Source organism: Schistocerca serialis, chromosome 8 (genome assembly GCF_023864345.2).
Source record: "Schistocerca serialis cubense isolate TAMUIC-IGC-003099 chromosome 8, iqSchSeri2.2, whole genome shotgun sequence".
In the NCBI taxonomy this organism is placed as follows: domain Eukaryota; kingdom Metazoa; phylum Arthropoda; class Insecta; order Orthoptera; family Acrididae; genus Schistocerca; species Schistocerca serialis.
Window position 1 is genome coordinate 478,953,887 of NC_064645.1, and position 13,375 is coordinate 478,967,261.

Sequence of the window (13,375 nt, forward strand, 5' to 3'; positions counted from 1 at the left end):
ACGAAAAAGGAAAAGCTTAAACTTCGGAGTGCCTATGGTATGGCGAGAGCAGAAGAACCATACAGATGATTGCTATTTTTGCATTGTTAATGTGAAAGGTTTTAATAGGTTCAAAAAACGAAAGTGGGAATATCCCGATTTGGAGTCAGCAAGAAGACTGGTGGTGCACAGCAACGATGTTCCTGTACCAACCTTCACAACATTACCCACGCTAACATCATCAGATGACGATGTGCACGGCGAGGAATGTACAAGTAGTGGTTCGGAATACGAAGGACGTGAGACACAACCCCAGCAGTTCGACCAGAAGGAGCTCAGTGACTTGATACGAGAACTCAATCTTTCAAAGCAAGCATCAGAACTCTTAGCATCTAGGCTTAAGGAAAAGAACTGTCTTCATCCAAGTGTTAAAATAACAGCTTACCGGACGAGAGAAGAAAACCTTCTTCCATACTTCAACCAAGAAGAGGTTATAGTGTATTGCAGCAATATACCTGGACTTTTACTTGAATTGGGGCTGCCGGAATATAGACCAGATGACTGGCGTCTCTTCATAGACAGTTCCACTAGAAGTTTAAAATGTGTTCTCCTACACAATGGCAATCGTTACGCTTCTATTCCAATTGCCCACTCAACAAAACTTTGTGAAGCATATGCTAACATCAAGATGGTTCTGCAGAAAATTCAGTATATGCAGCACCAGTGGTTGATTTGTGTTGATTTGAAAATGGTGAACTTCTTGCTTGGACAACAAAGTGGATACACAAAGCACCCATGTTTTATCTGCATGTGGGATAGTAGGGCAAAGCACGAACATTGGAAGCAGAAAACATGGCCTCCAAGGGAACATATGGCTGTTGGTGAAGCAAACATTATTAATGAACCTCTGGTTAGTAGGGACAAGATTGTTCTTCCACCATTACATATTAAGTTAGGACTAATGAAGCAATTCACCAAAGCTTTGGACAGAAATGGTAATTGCTTCACATACATCTGCAATACGCTCCCTGGACTCAGTAGTGAAAAACGTAAGGCAGGAATATTTGATGGTCCTCAAATTCGCAGGCTCATCAACGATACCAATTTTACAAGTGTCATGACTGTCACTGAACCATCGGCCTGGAACAGTTTTGTCGCTGTTGTAAAATGTTTTTTGGGCAATCATAAAGCTCCCAATTACGAGGAACTGGTCAAAAACATGCTCACTAACTTTCAAAACTTAGGAGCTAACATGAGCATAAAATTGCACTTCCTTCACAGCCACTTGGATCGATTTCCTCGTAATCTAGGTGATTTTAGTGAGGAACAAGGAGAGCGGTTTCATCAAGATATGAAAGGAATAGAGGAAAGATATAAAGGATGATGGGACAGGCATATGATGGCAGATTATTGCTGGAATCTGCAACGTGACTGTTCTGAAGAGACCTATAAAAGGAAAGCGTGCAGGAAGCGGTTCGTCATGGACGGAAAATGATATACTTATAGAGAAACTTTTCAATTATGTTTTATACGTGGACAAATGCCTATCAGGTTTTCATAGAAGCTATTTATAAAGATTATTTTCTTTTTTCATTGTAGTTTGTAGCACTCGAGTTCAGTATTAGCAATTTTTTCTAATTTTTTGAATAAATCATGCATTATCTCACAAACTAGAGCCAAACTGTATAAATGGTTGCTATATTCGTCCCCAGCACCACTAACCCATCCTAAAGCCACTCAAATATCCTTGGCAAGAAAATGAGTGTTGACCAGTGTTATTCATTTCATTTTGAAACGCATCCCTGTTGGTTGTTGGACAGTTTGGAACACATTTCTGAGCGAAACATAAATTGATTCTTGAATGTGTGCACAATTTACATGATGTCTCTCCCATGGGAACCCCATTACATCTAGAAATAAAAAAAACTTTTCCGCATACAAAAGAGGATTTTGTACACGAGCTGAGCCGAATAAACCAGAACGGGGGAATGCCAAGCGCTGTTTGTTTATGTGGTTGACTCGGTGTGCAAATGATAAGCGTTGTTATAATTATTGCCGAAATCCATAGATTCAGACCACCAGAGTGAAAATAAATAATTAACGGGAATAACAGGTAAGAAGCATTACATATTATCTTCTCGATGTATCGAAGAAAATGAAATTTTGACAGAAACTTTTTGCCACATTGCTCCACTACTAAGGGCCAGTTGTACAGCCCCCAGTTAGTAGTTCTTAAGTCCTGATCTCGGAATGGCGCTGGAACCGCGTTGTACGAACACGTAATAACGCCTAACCGGAATATAAACTCGGTATAACTCAGTCGGTTGCTTTAGCAGGGTTAGGGAAGTTAAACGAAGAATAAGTTTTGACAATGACAGGAACAGTTACAGAATTAGTCCTGACAAGATTGTTTGTTAGAACGAGGAAGGAGAATAAACGGGGACATCACATGAACTATGTGGAAGAATAAGAGAATTCCAAATTTATATAAAAATTTCGTACTAGTACTTCGTGAATATATTCGGTCGTGTTATTTATGTAAATTTGGTAGACTGAAATGACCATGTGTGCCAAAACACTCTCGCTTATTGGGCCTGTGTTACAATTAGAAAGTTCTATTGAATTTTATCTAGCGGACAGTGACAATATAGACGTAATCAAATCAAAAATCCACACCACTCATGGGTACTATTCGTATTAACAATTTTTTCATATTTAGCAATGACATTTTGATTTTTCATAAATCAAAACGTTAGACAATTTCGGTGAGGTAGTAGATCCTTTCGTAGAAAAGCCGTAGCAAGATTAGGGAGAAAAAATGCTCGGACATACGTTTGAATTCCACGGAGCGAAACCCAGTGACGTGCAGTAGAAGAATGCTGTGAGATAGAAGAGTGCTCTGTGAAGAGGCGTGGCCCTGCCCTTTGGCACACTTAAGACCAAATAACAGTCTCATATTTCCTTGAACATATATGTTTTATACATCGAATACTTCAGTAATATGTAATATACAAAATGAACTTATATTTGAAAAATCGATTTTTTTAACTTTTTGATGTCCTGTCTCAAACACTCGAGAGGAGGAGTGGGGGCGCCTCTATCAAGTTTGTGCCCCGGTTCGGAAATATCGTAGACCCGAGGCAGAGCATCGGTAAGATAATCGCAGGACGTACAACACTTTCACGAAGTTCGGAGAGTTGTAGAGTGCTGAGCATAGTTTCTTGAGTTTCAAGAAGCATCGACACAACATTTACGGGAAAGGGTTAGTTTCTAGATGAAAAAACTCTTGGCTGAAAGCAATTCAAATATAGCGCAATTGCAGAAAAGATTAAGCTTTCCTGCACTGTTAAGAGCAAGCGAAGTGGAACGGTTACCTTCACAACAAAGTGGTGTTTTAAGAAGGTTTCTCGACCACGGGTTGCTCCCAGCGACAGTTACCGGAAGGTGTTCAACCAGAACAGCACTGTAAATCAGATTAAAACCATATGGGGCACATTAGTTCGAAGGATTACAGCGAGAACACAACCGGAATAGACCAGGATAGTCAGCAGACGCTATCTCATCAAAGGTATCCGGACACCTATTAGCAGACATTAACGTATCTTGTGCAATGATGATGACGCAAGACAATTACGGGGGATCCGAACAAGCGCTAGTTTAGAACAAATATGTCCTTGTTTTCAACTCAAATCATTTATATTGTAAGGAGAACCCTCTGTTTCAGTGGCTTTTATAGTCACTTGGAAAAGATGAAAAAATCAGCCAATCAGTTGCACAACATAGGTCTTATTAGAACCCTTGACCTACGTGTCCATAAGTGTAAAATCATCTTCTTCAGAAGTATATTGTAAGACCTAGAACTTACTCCTAGGTTACAAATGGTTCAAGTAAAAATGAAATACGAAACACTGATAAAATACTACAAGTCAAGAGTACACACTTACTTCTTATATATTTTCTTGAACGGGTACATTAGAACAAAGCGGTTTGGCTCTTGTCTACTAAAAGTTCGCCTGAAAAACAATAAAAGAACAAGTCTTGTTAATCAGATAACATTAGTGTCAAATTCACGGATAAAATTTGTCCCCTGACGTCCCCTAACGTACAAGGCTCTATAAGTGAAAATAACTTACGTATAGAGAGCACTACTCTGTCTGCATAAGAAACGATCAAATAAGCATGCTGAGCGGCTCACACAAAATCGATTGACAAATAAAAATTACGCGTGATTAGGCGCGACTAACATTCTGAGAAGATTATGTCTAATAGGTGGCAAATAAAAACAGTTAGCAGTCAGAAATCACAAACATATTTTCATAAAATGTAACTGTTTTCGACTTTACAAGTCAATTATCACTATCAAATCATCTCTGTCCCTCTTTAAAACACGACTAATCAGTTCAGGACCTAAGTATAACCCACTCCCCATCCCGGTCCAAACCCTCCTTCCACCCAACCATCCCATCAAAGGAATTCATGTGCAGGGTACATAGCTTCTAAAGTTACGAAATATTTTGTAACATGGATATACCTCATGATGTAATGTTCGTAGATCTGAAAACAGTCGTACTTGTAAAACGTCGTTGCGTTCCGAGACCACCAAATGTCGTTCCCACTGGGAAGACATTCTAAAAAGTGGCAGGATGGTCGCACGAACTAACAGGGACCCACGTGGCAGCTACTGCACCTGTCTCTGCGTAACACTTAACATTACATTTAACGAGTGGTAGGTACTCCACTGGAGGAAGAGCTGTCCTGCTGCCATGAGAAATGAGGTAAAACTGCATAACACAAGTCTGACCTGTGTACTACCATTGGCAAAAAATGGCATAGGCACGTGAAAGTGTATCTATGAGAAAAAACAGTTACCAACATGAGTAACTTAGATGTAGATGTCCTCGGTGTAGAGAATCAGTTTAAATCACTTAATAAGGGCGTCTTCCGGTCCAGGTACTATACCAGTTGTATTCCTTTCAGATTATACTAATACAATAGCCCCGTACTTAGCAATCATACACGGCCACTCTCTCAAGATGTACCAAAGTACTGGAAAATTGCACAGGTCACACCAGTACTCAAGGAATAAAGTAGAAGTGAGCGGATGAGATACCGATCCGTATCGCTAACGTCGATTTGTAGTAGAAGTTTGGAATATATACTGTGTTGGGACAGTCTGAATTACCTCGAAGAGTCTATTGACACATAGTAAGGATTTAAAAAAATATTGCTCTTGTGAAACACAACTAGCTCTTCATTCGGTAATCGGTACTGTCGACAGGGAATCTCAAATTGAGTTCCTATTTCTAGTTTTCCGGAAGACTTTTGATCTCGTTCCTCACAAGAGACTTGTAATTAAATTGCGTGTGCAAACAGATCGTGATTTTCTGTCAGAAAGGTCACACTACGTAGTAATCGATGGAAAATCGTCGAGTAAAATATAAATGGCATCTGGCGTTCCCAAGGAAATATAATAGGGCCTTTCCTGTTCCTAATCTATAGAAACGTCTCAGGAGATAACCCGAGCAGCCATCTTAGGTTGTTTGCAGCTGCTGCTGTCATTTATCGTCTAGTAAAGTCATCCGATAGTCAAAACCAATTGCAAAATGACTTAGTCGCGATATCTATCTGGTACGAAATGTGTCAGTTTGCTCTGAATAAGGAGAAGTGTCATATCGTCCGCATGACTAATAAAAGACATCCGTTAAATTTCGGTTACACGTTAAATCACACAAATCTATAGGCAGTCAAATCAGCTAAATACCTAGAAATTACAATATGTACAACATACATCGCACGGATAATGTTGTGGGAGAGACAAACTAAAAACTGAGATTTATAGAAAACACTTAGAAAATGCAACAGATCTACTAAAGAGACTGCTTACATTATATTTGTCCGTCCTCTGTTGGAGAATTGCCATATAGTGTGGGATTATTGCCAGATAGGATTGACGGAGGACATCGAAAAAGTCCAAAGAAGGGCTGCTCGTTTTGTACTATCGCGAAATAGAGGAAAGAGGATTACGAATACAGTAAGTGGGTTGGAGTGCCAATTGCGATGTTCCGCTGGTTCTTTACCGCGCTATATGGTGGCGAAGTAAAGCCTTATTGAGAGCTAAGACTTCCTATAATTCAATCTTGCTCATATTATTTCAGCACACACGCCAGCCTCTTCTGATCGAAATTTGGATCTCGATGTGCTGTAGTTACTTGTTGGAAATTAAGAGTACAAAATCCGACATCCTCTTCTCAAAATAAGTACGATGCTTCCGTTAAATAAATTGTCGTGTAGTGTACTGTTGTTTACACCGATTACGCTATACAAAAGAGCTTCATCATTCGGGATATCACAATTTCATTGATGTAGAGTAAGTCCAAAAACGATCTGCCTTGTGTAGCAGATCACATTTCAGTAAGAGTGTCACCAGTTTTCTGTTGTCCCCGGGAGGTCGTAGGCACTGTCATGGCCGCTCTTGGTGTTTGTCATCGTCCCGGCTTGCAGACACACACCGCCCGTCCGTTTCATGATAAATGTGTAAAAATAAAACTTCAAACCAAACAGTAGAGTATCTAATTCATAACGGATATAAACTTTCGACATTGACGATCATCATTCGTCGGTAAGAAAAATATGCAACACATCACTTCACCAAAGTGATATGTTACATGGCACAAACCTTTTCAGGAAATTTCAGGCATCAACTTTCTCCTCTGAATGCGAAAATATTTCATTGTCGCCAAACTGTATTTGGAGAAATGGTCAACTTAATGAAATGGAGGAAATGAGAGGTCGTACAGGAAGACTTAAGTGTTCAGTTTACCCACCCGCTGTTAGAGAGCTGAACGGTATAGAAATAATCTGAAATTGGTTCGAAGAGCCCTTTGCCAGGTAGTTAAGTGTGAATCACAGTCATCATACAGATGTAGATGAGTTAAGCTGTCATTTGCAACAAACCACATAGCTACATCTAGCATAGTCCATCAGGGATAAATTTTTGTAATCATGGAAAGATTTTATGGTCGTCCTGTAATACTTTTAGGAGTAGTTGGTGTTCGAAACCTGCTCGCAAACGAAAAAAAAGGCTGCTTGAGACCTGCTCCAATGTTTTTCCGTTGTTGATTCAGAATTATTAGACTGCAGACACATTCTACTGGCCACCGAGTGTGAGATGCGCTGGAATAATTGCGTTATCAGTCAGTGTTCACGCTGTGAAATGTCTCGGTGGGCAGCAGCGAGCCACGTGCTGTCTGGAGAAAGTTCCAGGCAGGCGAAATTACTGAATCAGCCAGGGAGATGTGCACGCCAGCCGCGCTGTGCATTGCTGAAGACGATCTCTAGCCGGCGTTACAGCAGTCAACACGTTGACGACTAGTACATCGTTTCACTGTTTAGCGTCTACACCGAAGCGCCAAAGAAACTCGTATAGGCAAGCGTAATCATATACAGAGATATGTTAACAGGTAGAATACGGCGCTGCGGTCAGCAATGCTTATATAAGAAGGCAAGTGTCTGGCGCCGTTGTTACATCAGCTACTGGTGTTACAATGGCAGGTTATCAAGATTCAAGTGAGTCTGAATGTGGTGGTACAGTCGGCGCACGAACCATGGGACACAGCATCTCCGAGGTAGCGATGAAGTGGTGATTTTCCCAGCGATCATTTCACGTGTGTACCGTGAATATCAGGAATCAGGTAAAACACCATTTCTCCTACATCGCTTTCACCGGAAAAAGATCCTGAAAGAAAGGGACCAATGACGACTGAAAATTGCTCACTGTGACAGAAGTGCACCCCTTCCGCAGATTGCTTCAGATTTCAATGCTGCGCCACCAACAAGTGTCAGCGTGCGAATCATTCAGCGAGTTATCATCGATATGGGCCTTCGGATACAAGTTCCACTCATGTACCCTTGATAACTGCACGACACAGAGCTTTACGCCTCGCCTGGGCTCGTCTGCCGCGCGGGGTAGCCGCGCGGTCTAAGGGCGTCACGGTCCGGGCGCCTCCTCCATCGGGCTTGTGTGTGTGTGTGTTGTCCTTAGCGTAAGTTAGTTTACGTTAGTTTAATTAGAGTGTAAGCCTAGGGACCGATCACCTCAGCAGTTTGGTCCCATAAGACCTTACCACAAAATATTCAAATTCCTGGGCTCGTCAACACCGACATTCGACTGTTGATGACTGGAAACGTGTTGCCTCGTCGGTCAAGTCTCGTTTCAAATTGTATCGAGTGGAAGGACGAGCACAGGAATGGAGACAACCACATGAATCCATGAACCCTGCGTGTCAGGAGGGAACTGTTAAAACTGGTGGGGGCTTTGTAATGGTGTGGATCGTTTGAAGTTGGAGTGACATGGGACCCCTGATACATCTAGATACGACTCTGACAGTTGACACGTACGTAAGCATCCTGCATCCATTCATGTCCATTGGGCATACCGACTGACTTGGGAAATTCCAGCAGGACAATGCGATACCCTGCACGTCCAGAAATGCTACAGAATGGCTCCAGGAACAGTGTTCTGAGTTTAAACACTTCCGCTGGCCACCAAACTCCACAGACGTGAACATTATTGAGCATATCTTGGATGCCTTGCGTCGTACTGTTCAGAAGAGACTTCCACCGCCCTCGTACTCTTATCGATCTGTGGACAACCCTGCAGGATTAATGGTGTCAATTCTCTCCAGCACCACAGACATTAGTCGAGTCTATGCCAAGTCGTGTTGCGGCATTTCTATGTGCTCGCGGGGGCCCTACACGATATTAGGCAGTTGCACCAGTTTCTCGCCCGCCCCCGGTAGCAGAGTGGTCAGCGTGATAGAATGTCAATCCTAAGGGCTCGGGTTCGATTCCCGGCTGGGTCGGAGGTTTTCTCCGCTCGGGGATTAGGTCTTCTAGGCGCTTCAGTCTGGAACTGCGCGACCGCTACGGTCGCAGGTTCGAATCCTGCCTCGGGCATGGATGTGTGTGATGTCCATAGGTTAGTTAAGTTTAAGTAGTTCTAAGTTCTAGGGGACTGATGACCTCAGAAGTTAAGTCCCATAGTGCTCAGAGCCATTTGAACCATTTGATTAGGTCTTCTGTTGTCCTAATCATCATCATTTCATCCCCACCGACACGCAAGTCGCCGTAGCCGCGTCAGATCGAAAGGCTTGCACCCGGCAAACGGTCTACCGACGAGAGGCCCTAGTCACACGACAACAACAACCAGTTTCTTTGGCTCTTCAGTGTAAAAGGAAGAACCACTGCGTGTGTCTGTTAAGTAATAATAACATTTTAACGTTATTGCAACTGCATGAGATACCCTTATTTTTATTTTTTTTTATTTTCGATTACATAAAACTGCCGTGACGCTAATGCCAAATACGTCGCACGATCTAATGAAACTTTTGGTCCTATACAGGGTGGTCCATTGATCGTGACCGGGCCAAATATCTCACGAAATAAGCGTCAAACGAAACTTGTCTAGCTTATCTAGCTTGAAGGGAGAAACCAGATGGCGCTATGGTTGACCCGCTAGATAACGCTGCCATAGGTCAAACGAATATCAACTGCGTTTTTTAAAATAGGAACCCCCATTTTTTATTACATATTCGTGTAGTACGTAAATAAATATGAATGTTTTAGTTGGACCAATTTTTCGCTTTTTGGTAAATGGCGCTGTAATAGTCACAAACATATGGCTCAATTTTAGACGAACTGTTGGTAACAGGTAGGTTTTCTAAATTAAAATACAGAACGTAGGTACGTTTGAACATTTTATATCGGTTGTTCCAATGTGATAAATGTACCTTGGGGTGAAGTTATCATTTCTGAGAACGCATGCTGTTACAACGTGATTACCTGTAAATACCACAATAATGCAACAAATGCTCATAATGATGTCCATCAACCTCAATGCATTTGGCAATACGTGTAACGACATTCCTCTCAACAGCGAGTAGTTCGCCTTCCGTCATGTTCGCACATGCATTGACAATACGCTGACGCATGTTGTCAGGCGTTGTCGGTGGATAACGATAGCAAATATCCTTCAATTTTCCCCACAGAAAGAAATTCGGGGACGTCAGATCCGGTGAACGTGCGGGCCATGGTATAGTGCTTCGACGACCAATCCACCTGTCATGAAAAATGCTATTCAGTACCTCTTCAACCGCGCGCGAGCTACATACCGGACATCCATCATGTTGGCAGTACATCGCCATTCTGTCATGCAGTGAAACATCTTGTAGTAACATCGGTAGAACATTACGTAGGAAATCAGAATACATTGCACCATTTAGATTGCCATCGATAAAATGGGGGCCAGTTATTCTTCCTCCCGTAATGCCGCACCATACATTAACCCGCCAAGATCGCTGATGTTCCACTTGTCGCAGCCATCGTGGATTTTCCGTTGCCCATTAGTGCATATTATGCCAGTTTACGTTACCGCTGTTGGTGAATGACACTTCGTCGCTAAATATAACGCGAGCAAAAAATATGACATCGTCCCGTAATTTCTCTTGTGCCCAATGGCAGAACTGTACACGACGTTTAAAGTCGTCGCCATGCAATTCCTGTTGCATAGAAATATGGTACAGATGCAATCGATGTTGATGTAGCATTCCCAACATCGACGTTTTAGAGATTCCAGATTTTCGAGCAATTTGTCTGCTACTGATATGCGGATTAGCCGCGACAGCAGCTAAAACACCTACTTGGACATCATCATTTGTTGCAGGTCGTGGTTGACGTTTCACATGTGGCTGAACACTTCCTGTTTCGTTAAATAACGTAACTATCCGGCGAACGGTCCGGACACTTGGATGATGTCGTCCAGGATACCGAGAAGCATACATAGCACACGCCCGTTGGGCATTCTGATCACAATAGTCATACATCAACACGATATCGACCTTTTCCGCAATTGTAAACGGTCCATTTTAACACGGGTAATGTATCACGAAACAAATACCGTCCGTACTGGCGGAATGTTACGTGATACCACGTACTTATACGTTTGTGACTATCACAGCGCCATCCATCACAAAGCAATAAAAGTGGTCCAACTAACACATTAATATTTCTTTACGTACTGCACGAATATGTAATAAAAATGGGGGTTCCTACTTTAAAAAACGCAGTTGACATTCGTTTAACCCATGACAGCGCCATCTAGCGGGCCAACCATAGCGCCATCTGGTTTCCCCCTTCAAGCTAGACGAGTTTCGTTCTTTGTAGTTTTTTTGTTTGATGCTCATTTAGTGAGATATTTGGCCCGGTCACTATCAATGGACCACCCTGTATAGCTTTGGTAATCGTAGTCGGATAATTATTATTATATTAGTTTTATTAGAAGACACGCCATGCGCAGTGCGCCCCCGGTTGATCTTTATTGCCAGATACGCTTAGTGAAATGCGTTCCCAAATTTATAATTCAAAATATGGTAGTACAAATCACCAGCTATAAAGTCATTAAGTTAAGTGAAAAGGTTGTACTTCTTTAGCTTCAAAGTAACGTTATGCAGAATCGACAGTAGTTTTTTTTAATATGCAGCTAGCTGTCCTTGCAATATCTCTGCTTCTTAGATATCTATGCATGGACTGTTGAACAAAAGGAATACAGTAATATCATTACTTTTTTCCAAAACTGAAAAAGCGTTAACTTGTATTTTCAAATTGATACGCATGTGACTCTGTTGTAATTACTTAACCTATTACTTTCTAAGTATTATTGTTGCTTTCAACTTTAAAAAGAAGAAAAAATATCTTTTCCAGGCGTGGCCATCAATCAATCACGTAATATATACAAGTATGATATTACTCAGTATACTGCCAAATCACGTCCAACCTGAGAGTTAATATACACGCCTTGTAATGTCTTCCCATGTACTAACATAACCCTTTCAGACCTGAATTTCTTTTCTGGAGAAAAGAAAATCTTTCTTTATGCTCTAGTGCCCTCATGTGATTTTTTAAGGATTTTAGAAGCAAGATTTATATAAATATATACACCCGTTATCAGTATGTACTTTGCACACTTTTAGACTAAAATAATTGTTTTTGAAATATTCAAAATGGTTCAAATGCCTCTAAGCACTGTGGGACTTAACATCCGAGGTCATCAGTCCCCTAGACTTAGAACTACTTAAACCTAACTAACCTAAGTACGTCACACACAGCCATGTCCCAGGCAGCATTCGAACCTGCGACCGTAGCAGCAGCGCGGTTCCGGAGTGAAGCGCCTAGAACCGCTCGGCCACAGCGGCTGGCGAAATATTCACTGTTGTAATAAATACTCAAATAATTTAATAATTATTATGCAAAATTACAATAACAATATTCGATTATGCAGTGGAGTATAATTAAACAACAACCACCGTGAATTCTGGCGTTCACAAGCCGCTGCGCAGCGCTACATTCGCTTGTTGATATTTTTAAAGTGACGCCCACCAGGTGGGAGCGGTTGAGCGTGATGGAAAGAATGCACATTCACAAATGTGCACACGAAGTTTCCATTGAGGAAAAATACTTCTGTTGCAATTAATGCATTCTAAAAATTAATGAACGCAATTATAGCCAGTGGGAATGAAAGCGTTAAATGTAAGCAAGGTTATACATCACCGAATTCCCAAGTGTGTCTCCGACTTCATATACAAGATAAAAATTCACGTAGACTATTTGCCGCCAACCAGGATGGGTATTTTAAGTCTTTACAATCGTTGTAAGAATTACAGCTGTCGCCATTTTTCTTTCTTTTTTTCCAGAAGTTTTCACGTGCTATATCTTTGGTGTCCAAGGGTGGTCCCGGTTCTCGTTAGTAGGGGCCCTCAGTCGCTCCACTTCACTCAGACAGCGTAAGATACATGTAACGCAACATTTACAACCGATATTAAGGTACTTTATAAGTCATAAATTAATTCTTTTTACATATCTTCAAAAACAATATTTAATAATCGGTTCGACATTCTAAGTGCTGTAAACGGGGAGCAAGACAGTTGTAAGTTTGAAGTTAGTGTTCTTTGTTATCTTCAAGTCATTATTATCTGGGATAAGATCTTGCACATACTCTAAGTTGTGACTGAGCGTCATTGGGTTAATGAAATAACTGGCATCGTTATTGTCATATGGAGTTACTAATTTTGGCTGCATTAGCAATTTCAGGTTGTCTAAGCTCATTAAATGGGGTGAACAATTAGAACATTAGCTAATGACTTTCAATTTAAAAATCAAAAAGCAATCGTTGCCATTAAAATAACCTGCATTGATTTGGTTATTAATAATACTGTTCTGCTACAAAAGTTTTGCTTACAGTATCTCGTAAAATGTACGTTGCGAGTTTAGTGAATCGATATCGCTTTGGCTTGGCATGCAGTGTTTGACGTTTAGCCATCATTCTCAGTGCAATGTTATTTCA